Source organism: Panthera uncia, chromosome X (assembly GCF_023721935.1).
Source record: "Panthera uncia isolate 11264 chromosome X, Puncia_PCG_1.0, whole genome shotgun sequence".
Lineage (NCBI taxonomy): Eukaryota > Metazoa > Chordata > Mammalia > Carnivora > Felidae > Panthera > Panthera uncia.
The window spans coordinates 60,714,758-60,739,441 of NC_064817.1; positions in this window are offsets into that span (position 1 = coordinate 60,714,758).

Genomic DNA, 24,684 nt, shown 5'->3' on the forward strand with positions numbered 1-24,684 from the left:
GAGAGAATAAGCAAAAGTTGACTAAATATATATATGCGCTTAGCAGACACATGCATATTATTTATAAAATGCCTCAAACTTAGTCCAGGAGCTTGGCTATCTGTGTACCCATAGTTGAGGAGGAAAATGTTTAAATGGCTGTGGAGGCTTGCCTTTCCTGCACACACTGAGCTAAACCAAATACACCCACTCCCAGAACACATTCCAACTTTCCTCTGTAACCTAGCTATTTAGAGTGTGGAAGAGGGTTTTTTTTTGTGTTTGTTTGTTTGTTTGTTTGTTTTTCACAGTACCTCACAGTTTAGGACCACAGGGAAAATGAGGTGCTGCACTGATGTGAGGCAGCCTGATATACTCTGTCCTTGGTTAATTTAATAAATATTTGGCTAGGAAATTGGGAATAATACCACAGCCCCTGTAAAAAGTTGCAAACATTTCTGAATGACCACAGTGGTTTGGGACTTTATTTTTTATGTCTGTCTCATGTAACCTCCCCTTACTCCATCCACACTAGGCCGTTTGTTTAATTCTTAGAGTGCAGCCTACAGTCCCTCAGCCCCTTCCACATACCACCTACTCAGTCCCTAGGATCCCTTCCTGACATGTTTTCTTGGGATCTTTACCATGAATAGATCTAGGCAAGGTATAATAGGGTAAGATTGTGGATGAGGCCAACTTTGTTGTACTTGTTGCAGTCTTGCAGGGCCCCTGACTTATTCTGAATGTCTTGGCCCAGGGTTCTCATTCTTTCCTGAGCCACTCAGGCGCACCAAGCAAACCCCAGGTACCCCAGGCCTCTTGAGAAGTGACCTTCTTTTCTCATGACAAATTATAATCACATCCTGAATCTGGGCCATGTGACCATTTTAGGTTGGGCAATGGGAGAGATATTTTTGCCCTAGTAAAGAGTAGGGTTGGGGATTAACTTTGCCAACTTCAAATCGCATATCTAATCAGTCATGTTCCCAAGTCTCCTTTAAAAATGGTCGGTTCCACATTAGTCAGCATAATGGATAAACACTGTTGATGGAATATGCCCAAACCACAGCAAAATTACTGGACTAACTGAATCAGAATCCAGAGGCTTTGACAAGGAAAGTAAAATACTTTGCAAATCAGGTTATATTCCCTCTCTCCCTTTCATGTTTTAGTCTTTAGAAACACACCACACATTAAAAATACTACCGTTATCAGGGAATAATGTGTTCTATTTTTATGACTTTTTCAGATAACTGAAGACTTCCTTTTGAGAATCCAAAGCACACAGCTGAGATTTACCTTACCAATTAAAAAAATAAAGAAATATTTATAGCATGCATTTCACTTCTTTCTCCATTCTTAACTAAATGATTTCGAACATAATTTAATTTATTTTTAATGGTTTGGGGGTCATAGTTACACAAACCAACTCCTTTACTGTGTTTTGGTCCACCATGTTACCTTCTGAACACCATGTTACCTCTCAACAGTATAAAGTGGTCTGTCTCCAAATTAAATACCTCCAAATTGCCTTTCTTTCAAACTGCATGTAATTTCTTTTTCTTTTATTTTTTTCTAATATTTTGCTCTCAGGCTGTCTCATAACCCTTCACACTGTTACCTATATGCCTGTCCATAGTAAGTATAGACAAATGTGAAAATTACTTAGTCCTAAAATTTAGACTAAAATTCAGTTTATGAAACTGTAAAATGAAGCTATAAATTATATTTAAATTTATGGACTTGTTGCAAAGATTTAGTGAAATAATGCATGTAAAAGGCTTAGCACAATGTTTAGTAGCTAGTAACATGTAATAAAGATTGATAATAATAATAAGCTGTAGCAGCAGTAACTTCATTTTAATTTATTATTTTTAAACATCTGTGCATTGGTAAACTGGATAGGTAAACTGGCTAGAATTGTGTAGGTGGCTGAACAGTGGCTCTCATATGAAGAAATCTATAATGCATGGTTTTTATGACATTGATTTTTCACCACTCAGAAGCGTTCTTTTTTTTTTTTTTTTTTTTTGTCCTTCCTAGCTGGGTTATGAATGATTTAGTTTACCAAATAATGCTTCAGAATCAGAATTGGAGGCACCTGAGCAGGAAGATGAGGTGATTAGCAGGGAGATTGTGGAGTAACCAAGATACATTTTTAAAAAGTCTGCGGACTAAAGTAGTAAACAGCGCCTTGCCTACAGGCTTTGTTACCAACTGGGTAAACATAGGGACCTTTCTCCTCATCCCCACCCTCCTGCTGAAGAACAAACAAATTCAGTGTCTTGACGGACAAGTTCCAAACTGCCTAAACTCACAGAATTATTCTCCTTTGTGTAGAATAAAAGAGCTACACTGACATTTGTCAGAACTACTAGAGTAGTTTTAATATCTTGAATTAGTCAAAGTAAGACTAGGGAGGTAATCACATTGAAATTCTTATGTTTGGGGACACCTGGGTGCCTCAGTTGATTGTCTGACTTCATCTCAGGTCATGATCTCAGGGTTTGTGAGTTTGAGCCCCAAATGGGGCTCACTGCTGTCAGTGTGGAGCCTGCTTCAGATCCTCTGTACCCCCTTTCTCTGCCCCTCCCCCAGTGACATTCTTTCAAAAATAAATAAACATTTCTTTTTTTTTTTTTAAAAAGAGGTAATTATGCTGGTATCTAAACAAAAAAAATGAAATTCTCATGTTTCACTTATACTTTAAACCCTCTTCTTACACTCACAACACTTAATGGAGCCTTTATAATGCTTACAAAAACATTTTATTTTATTATTTTATTTTTTTTGCACTTTTTTTAAATATGAAATTTATTGTCAAATTGGTTTCCATAAAACACCCAGTGCTCATCCCAACAGGAGCCTTCTCAATACCCATCACCCACCCACCCAACCCTCCCACCCCCCATAAACCCTCAGTTTGTTCTCAGTTTTTTAGGAGTCTCTTATGTTTTGGCTCCCTCCCTCTCTAAACATTTTTTTTTACTTCCCCTCCCCCATGATCTTCTGTTAAGTTTCTCAGGATCCACATAGGAGTGAAAACATATGGAATCTGTCTTTCTCTATATCAGTTATTTCACTTAGCATAACACTCTCCAGTTCCATCCACATTGCTACAAAAGGCCATATTTCATTCTTTCTCATTGCCACATAGTATTCCATTGTGTATATAAACCACAATTTATCCATTCATCACTTGATGGACATTTAGGCTCTTTCCATAATTTACCTATTGTTGAGAGTACTGCTATAAACATTGGGGTACAAGTGCCCCAATGCATCAGTACTCCTGTACCCCTTAGGGAAATTCCTAGCAGTGTTACTGCTGGGTCATAGGGTAAGTCTATTTTTAATTTTTTGAGGAACCTCCACACTGTTTTTTGAGTGGCAACACCAGTTTGCACTCCCACCAACAGTGCAAGAGTGTTCCCATTTCTCCACATCCTCTCCAGCATCTATAGTCTCCTGTTTTGTTTATTTTAGCCACTCTGACTGGCATGAGGTGATGTCTGAGTGTGGTTTTGATTTGTATTTCCCTGATGAGGAGCGACATTGAGCATCTTTTCATGGGCCTGTTGGCCATCTGGATGTCTTCTGTAGAGAAGTATCTATTCATGTCTTCTGCCCATTTCTTCACGGGATTATTTGTTTTTCGGGTGTGGAGTTCGGTGAGCTCTTTTTTTTCCCTCAATATATGAAATTTATTGTCAAATTGATTTCCATACAACACCCAGTGCTCATCCCAAAAGGTGCCCTCCTCAATACCCATCACTCACCCTCCCCTCCCTCCCACCCCCCATCAACCCTCAGTTTGTTCCAGTTTTTAAGAGTCTCTTATGCTTTGGCTCTCTCCCACTCTAACCTCTTTTTTTTTTTTCCTTCCCCTCCCACATGGGTTTCTGTTAAGTTTCTCAGGATCCACATAAGAGTGAAAACATATGTTATCTGTCTTTCTCTGTATGGCTTATTTCACTTAGCATCACACTCTCCAGTTCCATCCACGTTGCTACAAAGGGCCATATTTCGTTCTTTCTCATTGCCACGTAGTACTCCATTGTGTATATAAACCACGATTTCTTTATCCATTCATCAGTTGATGGACATTTAGGCTCTTTCCATAATTTGGCTATTGTTGAGAGTGCTGCTATAAACATCGGGGTACAAGTGCCCCTATGCATCAGTACTCCTGTATCCCTTGGGTAAATTCCTAGCAGTGCTATTGCTGGGTCACAGGGTAGGTCTATTTTTAATGTTCTGAGGAACCTCCACACTGTTTTCCAGAGCAGCTGCACCAATTTGCATTCCCACCAACAGTGCAAGAGGGTTCCCGTTTCTCCACATCTTCTCCAGCATCTATAGTCTCCTGGTTTGTTCATTTTGGCCACTCTGACTGGCGTGAGGTGATATCTGAGTGTGGTTTTGATTTGTATTTCCCTGATGAGGAGCGACGTTGAGCATCTTTTCATGTGCCTGTTGGCCATCCGAATGTCTTCTCTAGAGAAGTGTCTATTCATGTTTTCTGCCCATTTCTTCACTGGGTTATTTGTTTTTTGGGTGTGGAGTTTGGTGAGCTCTTTATAGATTTTGGATACTAGCCCTTTGTCCGATATGTCATTGGCAAATATCTTTTCCCATTCCGTTGGTTGCTTTTTAGTTTTGGTGATTGTTTCCTTTGTTGTGAAGAAGCTTTTTATCTTCATAAGGTCCCAGTAATTCATTTTTGCTTTTAATTCCCTTGCCTTTGGGGATGTGTCGAGTAAGACATTGCTATGGCTGAGGTCAGAGAGGTCTTTTCCTGCTTTCTCCTCTAGGGTTTTGATGGTTTCCTGTCTCACATTCAGGTTCTTTTTCCATTTTGAGTTTATGTTTGTGAATGGTGTCAGAAAGTAGTCTAGTTTCAACCTTCTGCATGTCGCTGTCCAGTTCTCCCAGCATCATTTGTTAAAGAGACTGTCTTTTTTCCATTGGATGTTCTTTCCTGCTTTGTCAAAGATGAGTTGGCCATATGTTTGTGGGTCTAGTTCTGGGGTTTCTATTCTATTCCCTTGGTCTATGTGTCTGTTTTTGTGCCAATACCATGCTGTCTTGATGATGACAGCTTTGTAGTAGAGGCTAAAGTCTGAGATTGTGATGCCTCCTGCTTTGGTCTTCTTCTTCAAAATTACTTTGGCTATTCGGGGCCTTTTGTGGTTCCATATGAATTTTAGGATTGCTTGTTCTAGTTTCGAGAAGAATGCTGGTACAATTTGGCTTGAGATTGCATTGAATGTGTAGATAGCTTTGGGTACTATTGAAGTATTAAAGTCCCCTGCAATTACCACATTCTTATCAATAAGATTGCTTATGTTTGTGATTAATGGTTTTATTTATATTTGGGGGCTCCCGTATTCGGCGCATAGACATTTATAATTGTTAGTTCTTCCTGATGGAGAGACCCTGTAATTATTAGATAATGCCCTTCTTCATCTCTTATTACAGCCTTTAATTTTAAGTCTAGTTTGTCTGGTATAAGTAAGGGTACTCCAGCTTTCTTTTGTTTTTCAGTAGCATGATAGATAATTCTCCATCCCCTCACTTTCAGTCTGAAGGTGTCTTCAGGTCTAAAATTAGTCTCTTTTAGACAACAAATTGATGGGTCTTGGTCTTGTTTTTTTATCCATTCTGATACTCTATGTCTTTTGGTTGGCGCATTTAGTCCATTTACATTCAGTGTTATTTTTGAAAGATATGGGTTTAGAGTCATTGTGATGTCTGTAGGTTTCATGCTTGAAGTGATGTCTCTGGTACTTTGTGGTCCTTGCAACATTTCACTCACAGAATCCCCCTTAAGATCTCTTGGAGGGCTGGTTTAGTGGTGATGAATTCCTTCAGTTTTTGTTTGTTTGAGAAGACCTTTATGTCTCCTTCTATCCTGAATGAAAAACTTGCTGGATAAAGGATTCTAGGCTGCATTTTTTTTTCTGTTCATCATATTGAAGATTTCATGCCATTCCTTTCTGGCCTGCCACGTTTCAGTAGAGAGATCCGTCACGAGTCTTATCAGTCTCCTTTTATATGTTAGAGCATGTTTATCCCTAGCTGCTTTCAGAATTTTCTCTTTATCCTTGTATTTTGTCGGTTTCACTATGCTATGTCGTGCAGAAGATTGATTCAAGTCACGTCTGAAGGGTGGTCTCTGTGCCTCTTGGATTTCAATGCCTTTTTGCTTCCCCAGTTCAGGGAAGCTCTCAGCTATGATTTCTTCAAGTACATCTTCACTACCTTTCCCTCTATTTTCCTCCTCTGGATTCCCAATTACATGTATATTACTTCGTTTAATTATGTCACTTCATTCTCTAAGTCTCCCCTCATACTCCTAGATTTTTTTATCTCTCTTTTTCTCAGCTTCTTCTTTTTCCATAATTTTATCTTCTAGTTCACCTATTCTCTCCTCTGCCTTTTCAGTCTTAGCTGTGGTTGCCTCCATTTTATTTTGCAGCTCATTTATAGCATTTTTAGCTTGTCCTGACTGTTTCTTAGTCCCTTGATCTCTGTAGTAATAGATTCTCTGTTGTCCTCTATACTTTTTTCAAGCCCAGCGATTAATTTTATGACTATTATTTTAAATTCATTTTCTGTTATATTGCTTAAATGTTTTTTGATCAATTCGTTAGCTGTCCCTACTTCTTGGAGTTTCTTTTGAGGAGAATTCTTCCGTTTCGTTATTTGGGATAGTCCCTGGAGTGGCGGGAAACTGCAGGGCTCTTCCCCTGTGCTCTCTGGAGTAACCTTGGTGGGCGTGGCCACAGTCAGACCTGATGTCTGTCCTAAGCCCACAGCTGGGGCCACAGTCAGACTGGTGTGTACCTTATTTTCCCCTCTCCCAGGGGCAGGATTTACTGTGGAGTGGGGTGGCCCCTGTCTGGGCTACTTGCACACTGCCAGGCTTGTGGTGCTGCTTCGATGGGATCTGGTATATTAGCCGGGGTGGATCCACAAGGTGCACAGGGGCGGGAGTGGCAGGTTCAGCTCGCTTTGCCTTTGGTTGTCCAATTCGGGAGGGGCCCTGTGGCACCGGGAGGTAGCAGATCCATTAGGGGGATGGATCCACAGAAGCACAGCGTTGGGTGTTTGTGACCGCACAAACACCGCAAGTTCCTGATGGGTAGTGGTTCCCTTTGGGATGTTGGCTGGGGGATGGATGAGTGAGATGGTGCTTTCCATTGCCTTTGTTCCTTGCCAAGCTGAGCTCTGTCCTCCGGTGCTCAACAACTCTCCCTCCCGTTATCCTTTAGCCCTCCCGCTCTCTGAGCGGAGATGTTGACTTATAACCTTCCAGATGTTAAGTCCCACTGGCTGTCAGAGCACACTCTGTCTGGCCCCTCCACTTTTGCAAGCCAGACTTGGGGGCTCTGTCTTGCCAGGTGGGCTGGCTGCCCCTCCACCACTCTGTCTCCCTCCTGCCAGTCCACATAGTGCACACTGCCTCTCCACCCTTCCTACCCTCTTCCGTGAGCCTCTCATCTGTGCTTGGCTCTGAAGAGTCCATTCTGTTAGTTTTCTTGTGGTTTTCTGGGTAAATTAGGCAGATGTGGGTGGAATCTAAGTGATCAGCAGGACGGGGTGAGCGCAGCGTCTTCCTACACAGCCATCTTCCTCTGACTTCTCCAGAAACATTTTAAATAAATGTCAACTGGGCAAATGAATTTTTAGGGAAACATAAAACAAATGTGTTCATTAAACTGATATAAAACGACGACACACTTATGCTTAGTTATGTTAATACATTATACATTTTATATTTATACATTAACCAAATTGTTAGTTTAGGGAGAAAAGAAATAGATTGAATAATTTTGAATTCTACTTTGTACATTGCACTGAGAATCATAATTTTGGGAGGGCAAATGTACAATCTAAAACATTTCAGGTCTCATTTCTAGCAGTCTTGGTGGAGTCTATCAGGTTTTCCATGTATAATATCATGTCATCTGCCAAAAGTGAAAGCTTAACTTCATCTTTGCCAATTTTGATGCCTTTGATTTCCTTTTGTTGTCTGATTGCTGATACTGGAACTTCCAACACTATGTTAAACAACAGTGGTGAGAGTGTACAACCCTGTCGTGTTCATGATCTCAGGGGGAAGCTCTCAGTTTTTCCCCATTGAGGATGATATTAGCTGTGGAATTTTCATAAATGGCTTTGATGAGGTTTAAGTATGTTTCTTCTATCCCCACTTTCTCAAGGATTTCTATTAAGAAAGGGTGATGAATTTTATCAAATGCTTTGTCTGCATCGATTGACAGGACTATATGGTTCTTTTCTTTTATTAATGTGATGTATCACGTTGATTCATTTGTGAAATTTGAACCAGCCCTAGAGCCCAGGAATGAATCCCACTTGATCGTGGTAAACAATTCTTTTTATATGCTGTTGAATTTGATTTGCTAATATCTTGTTGAGAATTTTTGCATCCATATTCATCAGGGAAATTGGCCTGTAGTTCTCTTTTTTTTGCTGGTTCTCTGTCTGGTTTAGGAATCAAAGTGATGCTGGCTTCATAGAATGAATCTGAAAGTTTTCCTTCCCTTTCTATTTTTTGGAATAGTTTGAGAAGGATAGGTATTATCTCTGCTTTAAATGTCTGGTAGAATTCCCCTGGGAAGCCATCTGGTCCTGGACTCTTATTTTTTGGGAGATTTTTGATAACTGATTCAATTTCTTCACTAGTTATGGGTCTGTTCAAATTTTCCATTTCTTCCCGTTTGAGTTTTGAAGCAGGTGGGAGTTTAGCAATTTGTCCTTTCTTCCAGTTGTCCAGTTTGTTGGCATATAATTTTTCATAGTATTCCGTGATAGTTGTTTGTATTTCTGTGGGATTGGTTGTAATAATTCCATTTTCATTCGTGATTTTATCTATTTGGGTCTCTGCATTTTCTTTTTGAGAAGCTTGGTTACAGGCTTATCAATTTTGTTTATTTTTTCAAAAAACCAACTCTTCGTTTCATTGATCTGCTTTACTGTTTTTTTAGGATTCTATATTGTTTATTTCTGCTCTGATCTTTATTATTATTCTGCTAGAGCTGAAACATGAATTCAGCAAAGTCACAGGATACAAAATTAATGTAGAGAAATCAGTTGCATTCTTACACACTAATAATGAAACAACAGAAAGACAAATAAAGAAACTGATCCCATTCACAATTGCACCAAGAAGCATAAAATACCTAGGAATAAACCTATCCAGAGATGTACAAGATCTGTATGCTGAAAACTATAGAAAGCTTATGAAGGAAATTGATGAAGATACAAAGAAATGGAAAAGCAATCCATGCTCATGGAATGGAAGAATAAATATTGTTAAAATGTCAATACTACCCAAGCTATCTACACATTCCATGCAATCCCAAAGGAAATTGCACAAGCATTCTTCTCAAAGCTAGAAAAAGCAATCTTAAAATCTATATGGAACCACAAAAGACCCCGAATACCCAAAGTAATTTTGAAGAAGAAGACCAAAGAGAGAGGCATCACAATCCCAGACTTTAGCCTCTACTACAAAGCTGTAATCAACAAGACAGCATGGTATTGGCACAAACACAGACACATAGACCAATGAAATTGAATAGAGAATGCAGAATTGAATCCACAAAAGTATGGCCAACTAATCTTTGACAAAGCAGGAAAGAATATCCAATGGAAAAAAGAGAGTCTTTTTCACAAATGGTGCTGGGAGAACTGGACAGCAACATGCAGAAAAATAAAACTTGACCACCTCTTACACCATTCACAAAAATAAACTCAAAATGGATAAATGACCTGAATGTGAGACAGGAAACCATCAAAACTCTAGAGGGTAAAGTGGGAAAAAGCCTGTCCGACCTCATCTGCAGCAATTTCCTACTTGGCACATCTCCAACACCAAGGAAATTAAAAGCAAAAATGGACTATTGGGACCTCATGAAGATAAAGATCTTCTGCACTGCAAAGGAAACAATAAACAAAACTAAAAGGCAACTGACATAATGGGAAAAGATATTTGCAAATGACAAATTGGACAAAGGGCTAGTATCCAAAATCTATAAATAACTCACCAAACTCCACACCTGAAAAACAAATAATCTCGTGAAGAAACGGACAGAAAACATGAATAGACACTTCTCTAAAGAAGACATCCATATGGCCAACAGGCACGTGAAAAGATGCTCAAAGTCGTTCTTCATCAGAGAAAAACAAATGACAACCACACTGAGATAACACCTTATTCCAGTCAGTGGCTAAAAGGAACAAATCAGGAGACTATAGATGCTGGTGAGGATGTGGAGAAATGGGAACCCTTTTGCACTGTTGGTGGGAATGCAAACTGGTGCAACCACTCTGGAAAACAGTGTGGAGGTTCCTCAAAAAATTAAAAATAGATGTACCCTATGACCCAGCAATAGCACTGCTAGGAATTTGCCCAAGGGATACAGGAGTGCTGATGCATAGGGGCAATTATACCCCAATATTTATAGCAGCACTTTCAACAATAGCCAAATTATGGAAAGAGACTAAATGTCCGTCAACTGATGAATGGATAAAGAAGATGTGGTTTATACATAGAAGGGAATACTGCTTGCAATGGGAAAGAATGAAATATGGCCTTTTGTAGCAACCTGGATGGACTTGGAGAGTATTATGCTAAGTGAAATAAGTCATGCAGAGAAAGACAGATACCATATGTTTTCACTCTTATGTGGATCCTGAGAAACTTAACAGGAAACCAGGGGGGAGGGGAAGGGGGGGAGAAAGTTACAGAGAGGGAAGGAGGAAAACCCTAAGAGACTCTTAAATACTGAGGACGACCTAAGGTTTAATGGGGGTGGGGGAGAGAGGAAAGTCAGTGATAGGCATTGAGGAGGGCTGCGCATGAGCACTGGATGTTGTATGAGCACTGTTGGGATGAGCACTGGATGTTGTATGGAAACCAATTTGACGATGAATTATATATATAAATATATCCGCCAGTTCCATCCACTGTGCTGCAAATGGCATGGTTTCATTCTGTTTCATCACCAAGTAGTACTCCATTGTGTGTGTGTGTGTGTGTGTGTGTGTGTGAGTGTGTGTATATCACATGAATATCATCCATTCATCAGATGATGGAATTTAGGCTCTTCCATAATTTGGTTATTGTTGATAGCACTGATATAAACATTGGGGTGCATGTGCCCTTTTGAATCAGCATTTTTGTACCCTGTGGATAAATTCCTATTTGTTAAATCGCCAGATTGTAGGGTAGTTTTATTTTTAATTTTTTGAGGAACCTGAACACTATTTTCCAGAGGGGCTGCACCACTTTACATTCTCACCAACAGTGCAATGATATCAAGATTCCTTGATGTCTTTCTGTTGCTTCATTATTCGTGTATAGAAATGTAACTGATTTCTGTACATTGATTTTCTATCCTGCTACTTTGCTGAATTCATGTACCAACTCTACCAGTTTTTTGGTGGAGTCTTTTGAGTTTTACATGTAGAGTACCATGTCATCTGTGAAGAATGAAAGTTAGACTTCTTTTTTATCAATTTGGATGCCTTTTATTTCATTTTATTGTCTGCTGAAGTGAGGCCTTCTAACACGAATGAAAGACGAGAGTCAAAATCAACAGCACAGAAATACAAACAACTATAAGAGAATACTATGAAAAATTATATGCCAACAAACTGGAAAATCTGGAGGAAATGGACAAATTTCTAGACCTAGACTACCAAAACTCAAACTGGAAGAAATAAAAAATTTGAACACTCTGATAACCAGCAAGGAAATTGAATCAGTAATCAAAAATCTTCCAACAAAGAAGAGTCCTGGGACCGATGGCTTCCCAGGGGAATTTTACCAAACATTCAAAGCAGAGTTAATACCTATTCTTCTCAAACTGTTCCAGCAAATAGAAATGGAAGGAAAGTTTACAAACTCATTCTATGAAGACAGCATTTCCTTGATTTCCAAAACCAAACAAATATCTCATTAAAAAGGAGAATCACAGGACAATATCCCTGATTAACTTGGATGTAGAAATTCTCAACAAGATACTGGCGAATAGAATTAAACAGTACATTAAAAGAATCATTCCCCATGATCAAGTGGGATTCATTCCTGTGCTGCAGGGCTGGTTCAATATTCACAAATCAATCAATGTGATACACCACATTAATAGAAAAAAGGATAAGAAACATACGATTCTGTCAATAGATGCAGAAAAAGCATTTGACAAAATACACATCTTTCTTGATAAAAATTCTCAAGAAAGTCAGATACAGGGAACATACCAAACATTATAAAATCCGTATATGAAAGGCCCACAGCTAATATCATCTTCAATGGGGAAAAACTGAGAGCTTTCCCCCTAAGATTAGAATACGACAGGGATGTCCACTCTCACCACTATTGTTCAACATAGTGTTGGAAGCTTATTTTATGATTTTTTCCTTAACTCTGTATTTTTCAAATTTTACTACAATATATCTTGGTATTAACCTGCTTTTGTTGATTTTCATGGGAGTTGTATATGCCTCCTGGATTTGCGTGACTGTTGCCTTTCCTAGATTAGAGATGTTTTCAACATAGTTTCCTCAAATAAACATTCTGCTCCTTTTTACTTTTCTTCTTCTTCTGGTACTCCTATGATATGAATGTTATTTGCACTTTATGCAGTTGCTGAGTTTCCAAGTCTATTTTCATGATCCAGTATTTTTCTTTTCTTCCTTTTCAGCTTCATTATTTTTCATAATTTTATCTTCTATTACATATTTATTCCCCTACTTCTTCCATCCTTGTGGTCATTACCACCAGTCAGTTTTCCATATCCTTTATAGCATTTTTTTTTGTTTTTGAGAGAGAGAGAGAGAGAGAGAGAGAAAGAGAGGGAATTTTAAACAGGCTCCATGCCCAGGGCACAGCCCAACACAGGACTGGATCTCACAACTGTGAGATCATGGCCTGAGCAAAAATCAAGTGTCAGATGCTTAACCAACTGAACAACCCAGGAGCCCCATCATTTGTAGCATTTTTATTTCAATCTGACTAGGTTTTAGGTCTCTTATCTCTGCAGTAAGGGACTCTCTGGTGTCTTCTATGCTTTTCTCAAGCCCAACTAGTATCCTTATGATTGTTGTTTTAAATTCTGTATCAGGCATATTACATTTTCCTTTTTTGATTAGATACCTGACCATGACTTTTTCTTGTTCTTTCTTTTGGGGTAAATTCTTCCACCTTGGCATTTGTATAGGTCTTGTATTCTTCTCTGTGTTAGGAAAGACTATAATGTTTTCTGCTCCTGAGAGTAATGGTTTTATTAATTGGGGATCATATTGGAGAGCTTTCCCAGTGTGTTTGGGCCTTTCCCAGTGTGTGTTGAGTTTTAACTATGTTTGTTTTGGTCTGCTTGTTAAAAGTGGCCAGATCCTATTTCCACTAGAGCTGAAGCTCTGCAGCACTCTATGGTCCATGGGCTTGGTGCATGCAGGGAGTCTGTGCTGGTCTTCTCAGGGAGGGGCCCACAGCTGCTCTGGCCCTCAGGCACAATTGCCCTGGTTAAAAAGTACTAAAAAGTACCTACAGAATGCAGTTGGTGGGGCATGGTGCAAGTGGCTCAAGCCTCACCTGTGGGTGCTGTGCTGCAGCTCACTGATATCCATCCATGCTGATGGGTGGGGCATAAAAAATGTCATCAACCCACTCTGTCATCTCTGGAGAGGAGAGTTAGCACTTGTTGTCAGAAAGCCTTCATAGAAGATCAAACGATCTTCTCTCATGTGTCCCAGGAATCCCTCAGATGCATGCCTTCACCCTGTCTGTGTCTGGGCTGTCTGCCCACCTGATGGTATAGTGTTCCTGTGTTTTATCTCAAGCATGCTGAGTTTCAATACTCCAAGTTTTAGGGAGCCGGCTGGCATGGACTCATGTTGGTCCTCTGGGAGAGGGTTTCACCATGCTGTGGCTGGTTCTGGTTTGTCCCAGAAGGACAGTACAGTGTCTTGGAGTTTATAGTAAAGTGCACCAAAAACCAGTGTCCAGATTAGCTGCCCTCAGTAGGTGTCTCTGCCACTATGCTGAGGAAAGAACCGTGCAATGGCGCCAGCTGGCTCTTTGATCTGGAGAGGCAGTGCCACATCTCCCAAATGCACTCCAAGAAGGGGAACTGTCTCTATCAGTGCAAACCAGGGAATCCCCAGACCACACTGTCTTCTTCCATGCCTCTGCCCTGCTTATCCACAGGACCATCACTATGCCTTCCAGGCTTCACAGACTTTTAAAACTTCAGCCTTTGAGCTCCACTCCTTGTAAAAATTTGTGATACTCAGCCCCTCTCTTTTTCTCAATGGTTTTGAGGAACTGTTTTTCTTGTGCAATCCCTTGTGCACCTCTCTCTCTGTCTCCTCTCTCCATTCTCCATGATCAGGGGTCCCTCTCTCCCACAGTTCCTGTTATTCTTTTTTTTCCCCCAATCAGATCTCCACACCCCCCTACCTTCCATGATGTGGTCTCTTTTCTCTCTCTAGTTGTACAGTTTGTTCTCTCAGTCCTCAGGTCTATTTCTTGGGTGTTCATAATAATTTGGTATTTATTTAGCTGAGTTCATGGCATGAGGCTAGCATAGGGTCCCCTTACTACACCATCTTAACTTCTCTCTTATGCTTCCCTTTTGAATGATCATAAACGGTCTGAAATGAGTGATGCCAAATGGTTGGGAAATTTAAAAATGTAAAAGCACATAAAACTTAGAAATATTATTTTTTAAAGTTTATTTATTTTGAGAGAGAGAGAGAGAGAGAGTGCACGCAAGCAGGGGAGGGGAAGAAAGACACATACAGAGAGAGAGAGAGGGAGAGAATTCCAAGCAGGCTTCATGTTGTCAGTGTGCAGTCCAATGCAGGGTTCAATCTCACAGTTCATGAGATCATGACCCGAGCCAAAATCAAGAGTTGGATGCCTAAGCGCTTTCAACAATAACCAAATTATGGAAGGAGCCTAAATGTCCATCAAATGACGAATGGATAAAGAAGATGTGGTTTATATATACAATGGAATACTACTTGGCAATGAGATATGGCCACTTGCAACAACGTGGATGGAACTGGAGGGTATTATGCTAAGTGAAATAAGTCAGGCAGAGAAAGACAGATAGCATATGTTTTCACTTATATGTGGATCTTGAGAAACTTAACAGAAGACCATGGGGGAGGGGAGAGAGAAAAAAAAGTTACAGAGAGGGAGGGAGGGAAACCATAAGACACTCTTAAATACTGAGAACTGAGGGTTGATGAGGGGGGTGGGGGAGAGGGAACAGTGGGTGATGGGCAAGGAGGAGGGAACTTGTTGGGATGAACACTTGTTGTATGGAAACCAATCTGACAATAAATTATATTATATTATATTATATGAATTATATTAAAATTATATTATTATAATTTATTATATTATATAAATTATATTAAAAAAAGAGTTGGATGCCTAACCAAATGAGCCACCCAGGCACCCCTTCAAAATATTATTATAATTTGATATTATAAACTATAAAATAAACAATTATATAGAAAACTATAATGTTGAATTATACCATAAAATAGTATGTGTAGATAGATATAGATATAGATGATATAGATAGATAGAATGTGGTGTGTGTGTGTGTGTGTGGTGTATGTGTGGTGTGGTGTATATGTTTTCTTGTTGGAGTAGCAGTGGGGGAAATAGTTAATACCGTCAGTACTGACAGTAAATTCTTACAATTAGACTTCTAAATCAGTGCTTTAGCAAGATAAATTGGATAAGTGTAAACTCCCCTTGGTCTATTGTTTTATTTTTTTATGTTTATTTATTTTTGAGAAAGAGAGTGTGAGTGGGGGAGGTGCAGAGAGAGAGGGGAACAGAGGATCTGAAGCAGGCTCTGCACTGACAGCAGAGAGCCCCACGTGGGGCTCAAACTCACAAACTGCAAGGTCATGGTCTGAGCCGAAGACATTCAAGCAACTGAGCCACCCAGGCACCCCTATTGTTTTATAATGTTAAGACACAGACTCAAAGTACTTCTAGTCTTATTTGGAACTTCTTTTTTCTTTTTCTTAAATGTAATTTATTGTCGAATTGGTTTCCATAAAACACCCAGTTCTCATCCCAAGTGCCCTCTTCCCTGGCCATCACCCACTTTCCCATCTCCCCCACCCCCCATCTACCATTAGTTTGTTCTCAGTCCTTAAGAGTCTTTTATGGTTTGCCTCTCTCCCTCTCTGTAACTTTTTCCCCTTTCCCTTCCCCCATGGTCTTCTATCAAGTTTCTCAGGATCCACATATGAGTGAAAACATATGGCATCTTTCTCTGCCTGACTTATTTCACTCAGTATAATACCCTCCAGTTCCATCCACGTTGCTGAAAATGGCAGGATTTCATTATTTCTCATTGCCAAGTAGTATTCCATTGTATATATAAACCACATCTTCTTTATCCATTCGTCAGTTGATGGACATTTCGTCTCTTTCCATAATTCGGCTATTGTTGAAAGTGCTGCTATAATCATTGGGGGTACAAGTGACCCTATGCATCAGCACTCCTGTATCCCTTGAATAAATTCCCAGAAGTGCTATTGCTGGGTCATAGGGTAGATCTATTTTTAATTTTTTGAGGAACCTCCACACTGTCTTCCAGAGTGGCTGCGCCAGCTTGCAGTCCCACCAACAGTGCAAGAGGGTTCCCATTTCTCCACATCCTCTCCAGCATCTATAGTCTCCTGATTTGTTCATTTTAGCCACTCTGACCGGTGTGAGGTGATATCTCATTGAATTTCTTTTTCAAAAAAAAAAAAACCAAAAAAACAAAAACAAAACAAAACAAAACAAAACGTTTATAGACATTTTTTTCTTTCTTATTTTTTTCTCTCCAGTAAAACGTGTATAAAAGAGAATGTAATCTGCACTACACTACACTGCACTACACTATATTCACTTGTTTGTGTTAGTGAATAAAATCACATTGTATACATTCACTTTTGAAATTTCTGTCTTTCTGAGACAGGGAAGGATAAAATATTTTTGTATCTAAGGCACAGATTATTTAGGCATCTAGCCATAATTTAAAAACTAAAAAGAAGACCCTCAATTAAACTTTTGAATTTACCAAAAGTTAGGAATTTTTTAAACTGATAAAAATTCAGGTGCATTCTATCTCCAGGTCTGCCCCCCCAACTCATTCTCTCTTTCTTGTTCCCCCTATTCTGTTTGCTAATTTATTAAATATTTTTTGATCATTCAGTGTTTTAGCCCCTCATTATGTGTAAATACTTTTCTTTCATTAGGCCTCACTTTTATCATATGTGCAATGAGAAGGTTGGATTAGATAATTTCTAAAATTTCTTGCATTATTTAAAGTTTCTCGACTGGAGCCAGTTTCGGATTCTGTGTCTCCCTCTCTCTGACCCTCCCCTGTCCATGCTCTGTCTCTCTCTGTCTCAAAAATAAATAAACGTTAAAAAAATTAAAAAAATAAAGTTTCTCTTTTTTCTGCAACAAAAATCACAGATCTTTGCAGGAAAACAAAATTATCCCTCATAAAAATGAACTCAGAGGAAAATTCCTGTGTGGGATGGTGTGATACTTGTATATGAAAAACACATCTTTGTGTTAGTATTGCAAAAATATCTTGTTAATTAAAATTGGAACATAGTTGAATACTGTGGTAATTATAGAAAAGCTATTTTAATATTTCATGAAAATGTGAATAACAATTTTACAAAAAGCTTAATTTACTAGATTCTAACAAGTTCAATAGTACTCAAACACGATGGGTTAGGAAATGGTTAAAACTACGTGGAGAATTTTTGACAAACTAGTACTTAGAAGAGTTTCAATTTTAAGTTCTCAAGTAAATTGAATAACACTCACTTATAACTTTATGAAGATAATTTTTTACATAATGTGGAAACAATATCCTTTACTCCATTTTTTCTTTCTAATTGCTTTGTGCCCTTAAGAAAATTCTTAAAAGGATCACAGGCAAAATTAACAAACACAATGCAAAAACAACAACCAGAATAAATGGAACCATGTTGGTGGGGATTGTGAAAAGTAAATAATATTCAAGTTTGCAAGTGAATGACAGATTTGTCTGGAATTGATTACAGCATGAAATGGCTTCATCCAAAAAAAAAAAAAGAAAGAAAGAAAGAAAGAAAGAAAAAAGAAATGACCTCATACCTTACACAGACACAGATTTTGGATTAGGCCTGGCAATGAAATAAATGGGATTTATTTTTCATATCTCTTTCTATGTATTCTGCTATAGAACTTCAAATTTTACCAATCTAAATTAGTTTATAATTTATATCTTTGTCATTCGTACATAATCTATAAAAGAAAACATATTTATAAAAATTTCAATACCATGTAGCCAGAGGCTTAATATTTGAGCACATTTAAATTGCATTCTATATATACCAAGATGGGAGGTTCATTATCTGAGACATATTCAGAACCAGAATGATTTAAGTTTGTGAATTTATCTGTCTTCTTTTGTAAAAACTCTTTCCCATTGCTGACACTTGCAACAAAAGAACAAACCAAACCTGAGATGTTACAGAGAAGTACATTCACTAAGGAGAAAGACAGAACTTGATTGAAAAATGGATTATGTTGTCTTTTGATTTTGATGGAAGAGTTGTCACAAGAAACAGACACTATCTGAAAATTCAAAAACTACTTAGACTCCTGAGAAGTACATATGATTTAACAGAATGTTAACAAGGTATTTTCATAGGTGTGTTGTTAATCGATGACATAGCTCAAATACTGTCTATTTCATTTTTAACGAGATATTCATTTTTATTTTCCTTAGAAAATGTATTGCTTCACTGAAGACAATGCTCAGACATCTGTCACAACAACATAGATCCAGGAAAAATTCTATAGCATTGGAGCTCACTTTTCAATACTCAGAGTAAGCAAAAAGAAAATAAATTTGTGCTGACAAAGAAAAAAGTTGTCATCACACTAAATACTCCTTTGAAAATAAAGCAGTTGGAGAAACACCATGTCCTTCTACTGGTTCATTTTTGATAGAAACTATGACTTACTATTTATAGGATACCAGAAATGCTCTACTGATTTAAGGGGAAAGTTAATCAATTCAGCTGCTCAATAAAAACAGATTATTTAAGGTAGTGCTTTTTTTTTTTTTTTTTTGCCCTGCACTCATAGTTATTACTATACCCTGAGTTCTCAATATAATGAAAATAAATGGATTTTGCATAGGGAGATTTTGCATTTGATTTTAATTTGCATTAGATTTCAATTTGTCATACTGGTTAAAAGTTACTACAATTATAAAACTGAAAATACTGACCAAGTATTTTGACATATAAATATTTTTGACATATAAGGTTGGGAATTAAATGATGGACTTTCTTCAAAATATGTAAGATTTTATGAGTTCAAGAAGATGGCAGCAGAGTAGGAGGATGCTAGGCTTGGCTCATCCTATGAACACAACTAGATAACTATCAAATTATTTGAAATACCCCAGAAATCAACCTGAAGACTAACAGAACAAATTCCACAACTAAAGGGAGAGAATAAGCCACGTTGAAGAAACTAGGAAGTGTGGAGATCTAGTTTCAGGGAGATAGGATTGCAGGTGCCGTGGAGGGGAGGGAACCATGACTGGAGATAAAGGTAAGGGAAAAATGAGCACACAAGGGAACACAAAAGGAGAATATTTCTTCAAGGCATTGGCTGGGAAAAAAAATAGGGGCTGGTAGTCGAGAGATCTTATATCCAATTTGACTTAAAGCACAGAGTTTTATTTATTTATTTATTTAATATGAAATTTATTGTCAAATTGGTTTCCATACAATACCCAGTGCTCATCCCAACAGGTGCCATCTTCAGTGCCCATCACCCACTTTCCCCTCCCTCCCACCCCCATCAACATTTTATTCTCAGTCTTTAAGAGTTTCTTATGGTTTGTCTCCCTCCCTGTTTTTTCCTCTTCCCCTACCCCATGGTCTTCTGTTAAGTTTCTCTGGATCCACATAAGAGTGAAAACATATGGTATCTGTCTTTCTCTGTATGACTTATTTCACTTAGCATAATACTCTTCAGTTCCATCCACATTGCTACAAAAGGCCATATTTCATTCTTTCTCATTGCCAAGTAGTATTCTATTGTATATATAAACCACAACTTCTTTATCCATTCATCAGTTGATGGACATTTAGTCTCTTTCCATTATTTGGCTATTGTTGAAAGTGCTGCTGTAAACATTGGGGTACACATGCCCCTATGCATTAGCACTCCTGTATCCCTTGGGTTAATTCCTAGCAGTGCTATTGTTGGGTCATAGGGTAGATCTATTTTTAATTTTTTGAGGAACTTCCACACTGTTTTCCAAAATACTAGCAAATGTAATACAATAATACATTAAATACATTAAATATATACAATACATTAAGAATAAAAGGAAGGAAGGAAACACCTCCCTTCTAAACCTATTTTCTTGAGGGCTTTCATCATGAATGGATGTTGTATTTGTCAAATGCTTCTTCTGTATCTATTGAAAAGATCATGTGGTTCTTATCATTTCCTTTTCTCATGTGACATATTATGTTGATTGAGTTGCAAACATTGAACCACCCTTGCAATCCAGGAATAAATCCCACTTGATCCTACTAAATGATTTTTTAAAATGTATTATTGTGTTATGTTTGCTAGTATTTTCTTGATTTAGATTTATTCTAAATCTATTCTCATTAGATTTATTGCCTGTAGTTCTCCTTTTTGGTGGTTTGTTTATTTGGTTTTGGTATTAGGGTAATGCTGGTCTCATAGAATGAATTGTTAAGTTTTCCTTCCCTTTCTATTTTTTGAAGTAGTTTGATAAGAATAGGTGTTTACTCTTCTTTAAATGTTTGGTAGAATTATCCTGTGAAGCCATCTGGCCCTGGACTTTTGTTTGTAGGGAGTTTTTGGACTACTGATTTAATTTTTTGCAGGTTATTAGTCTGTTCAAGTTTTGCATTTCTTCCTGCTTCAGTTTTGGTCTTTTATATGTTTTTGAGAAATATATAATTATCAATTTTTTCTAGGTTGTCCAAAGAGTTGGCATATAGTTTTTCATAATATTCTCTTATAATTGTTTGTATTTTTGTGTTTGGTTCTTATTTCTTCTGTCACATTTGTGATTTTTAGGTCCTTTTGCTTTTCTTTTTGATAAGCTTGTTTAGATGTCGATCAATTTTATTAATTTTTTCAAAGAAACAGCTCCGGGTTTCATTGATTTGTTCTATTGCTTTCATTATTGTTGTTTTGCTTTTCTTTTGTTTTGTTTTTGTTTTTTTTTTAGTTTCTAAATTATTTATTTCTGCTCTAATCTTTATAATTTCCTCCCTTCTGCTGGCTTTAGGCTTGATTTGCTGTTCTTTTTCTCTCTCCTTTAGGTGTAAGGTTAAGTTGTTTATTTTAGCTTTTCTTGCTTCTTGAGGTAGACCTATACTGCTAAATGCTTCCTTCTCATGACCTCTTTTGTTGCATTCCAAAGGTATTGGATAATTCTGTTTTCATTTTCATTGCTTCCATGCAATCTTTTGTTATCTGGTTGACCCATTCGTTGTTTAGTAGCTTGTACTTTAACCTTAATTTATCTGTAGTCTTTCCATATTTTTTTGTTGTGGTTGATTTCTACTTTCATAGCAATGTGGTCAGAAAAGGTGCATAGTATGATATCAATATTCTTGTATTTGTTGAGGCCTATTTTATGGCCTAATGTGTGATCTATTCTGGAGAATGTTCTATGTGGATGTGAAAAGAATGTGTATTCTGCTGTTGTAAGATGAAATTTTCTGAATATATCTGTTAAGTTAATCTGTTCCAGTGTGTCATTCAAAGTTTTTTTTTTTTCTGGTAGATTTTCTGTTTAGAAAATCTGTCCATTGATGTCAGTGGGGTGTTAATGCTGCTACTATTATTGTATTATTATCCATTAATTATTTAAGGTTTGTTCTTACATGTTTCATATATTTGGATGCTCCCATGTTGGTTGCATAAATATTTAGAATTGTTATATCTTTTTGTTGGGTTCTCCACTTTATTATTATACAGGGGCTTTATTTGTCACTTGTTCCAATGTTTGTTTTAAAGTCTAGTTTGTTAACACCCACACGCTTCCAAAACCCAATCAGAAGGAAATAGAAAGCTTGAACAGACCCATAACCAGCGAAGAAATTGAATCAGTCATCAAAAATCTCCCAAAAAATAAGAGTCCAGGACCAGATGGCTTCCCAGGGGAGTTCTACCAGACGTTTAAAGCAGAGATAATACCTATCCTTCTCAAGCTAATCCAAAAAATAGAAAGGGAAGGAAAACTTCCAGACTCATTCTATGAAGCCAGCATCACTTTGATTCCTAAACCAGAGACCCAGTAAAAAAAGAGAACTACAGGCCAATATCTCTGGTGAATATGGATGCAAAAATTCTCAATAAGATACTAGCAAATCGAATTCAACAACATATAAAAAGAATTATTGACCATGATCAAGTGGGATTCATTCCTGGGCTGCAGGGCTGGTTCACCATTCGCAAATCAATCAATGTGATACATCACAGTAATATAAGAAAAGATAAGAACCATATGATCCTGTCAATCAATGCAGAAAAGGCCTTTGACAAAATCCAGCACCATTTCTTAATAAAAACCCTTGAGAAAGTCGGGATAGAAGGAACATACTTAAAGATCATCAAAGCCATTTATGAAAAGCCCACAGCTAACATCATCCTCAATGGGGAAAAACTGAGACTTTTTCCCTGAGATCAGGAACACAACAGGGATGTCCACTCTCACCGCTGTGGTTTAACATAGTGTTGGAAGCTCTAGCATCAGCAAGCAGACAACAAAAGGAAATCAAAGGCATCCATATTGGCAAAGATGAAGTCAAGCTTTCACTTTTTGCAGATGACATGATACTATACATGGAAAATCCAATAGACTCCACCAGAAGTCTGTTAGTACTGATACATGAATTCAGCAAAGTTGCAGGATACAAAATAAATGTACAGAAATCAGTTTCATTCTTATACACTAATAATGAAGCAACAGAAAGACAAATAAAGAAACTGATCCCATTCACAATTGTACCAAGAAGCATAAAATACCTATGAATAAATCTAATCAAAGATGTAAAAGATCTGTATGCTGAAAACTATAGAAAGCTTATGAAGGTAATTGAAGAAGATATAAAGAAATGGAAAGACATTCCCTGCTCATGGATTGGAAGAATAAATATTGTCAAAATGTCAATACTACCCAAAGCTATCTACACATTCAATGCAATCCCAATCAAAATTGCACCAGCATTCTTCTCGAAACTAGAACAAGCCATCCTAAAATTCATATGGAACCACAAAAGGCCCCGAATAGCCAAAGTAATTTTGAAGAAGAAGACCAAAGCAGGAGGCATCACAATCCCAGACTTTAGCCTCTACTACAAAGCTGTCATCATCAAGACAGCATGGTATTGGCACACAAACAGACACATAGACCAATGGAATAGAATAGAAACCCCAGAACTAGACCCACAAACGTATGGCCAACTCATCTTTGACAAAGCAAGAAAGAACATCCAATGGAAAAAAGATAGTCTCTTCAACAAATGGTGCTGGGAGAACTGGACAGCAACATGCAGAAGGTTGAAACTAGACCACTTTCTCACACCATTCACAAAAACAAACTCAAAATGGATAAAGGACCTGAATGTGAGACAAGAAACCATCAAAACCCTAGAGGAGAAAGCAGGAAAAGACCTCTCTGACCTCAGCCGTAGCAATCTCTTACTCGACACATCCCCAAAGGCAAGGGAATTAAAAGCAAAAATGAACTACTGGGACCTTCTGAAGATAAAAAGCTTCTGCACAGCAAAGGAAACAACCAAGAAAACTAAAAGGCAACCAACGGAATGGGAAAAGATATTTGCAAATGACATATCAGACAAAGGGCTAGTATCCAAAATCTATAAAGAGCTCACCAAACTCCACACCCGAAAAACAAATAACCCAGTGAAGAAATGGGCAGAAAACATGAATAGACACTTCTCTAGAGAAGATATCCGGATGACCAACAGGCCCATGAAAAGATGCTCAACGTCACTCCTTATCAGGGAAATACAAATCGAAAACACACTCAGAGATCACCTCACGCCAGTCAGAGTGGCCAAAATGAACAAACCAGGAGACCATAGATGCTGGAGAGGATGTGGAGAAATGGGCACCCTCTTGCACTGTTGGTGGGAATGCAAATTGGTGCAGCCACTCTGGAAAACAGTGTGGAGGTTCCTCAGAACATTAAAAATAGACCTACCCTATGACCCAGCAATAGCACTGCTAGGAATTTGCCCAAGGGATACAGGAGTACTGATGCTTAGGGGCACTTGTACCCCAATGCTTATAGCAGCACTCTCAACAATAGCCAAATTATGGAAAGAGCCTAAATGTCCATCAACTGATGAATGGATAAAAAAAAATTGTGGTTTATATACACAATGGAGTACTACGTGGCAATGAGAAAGAATGAAATATGGCCCTTTGTAGCAACATGGATGGAACTGGAGAGTGTTATGCTAAGTGAAATAAGCCATACAGAGAAAAACAGATACCATATGGTTTTCACTCTTATATGGATCCTGAGAAACTTAACAGAAACCCAT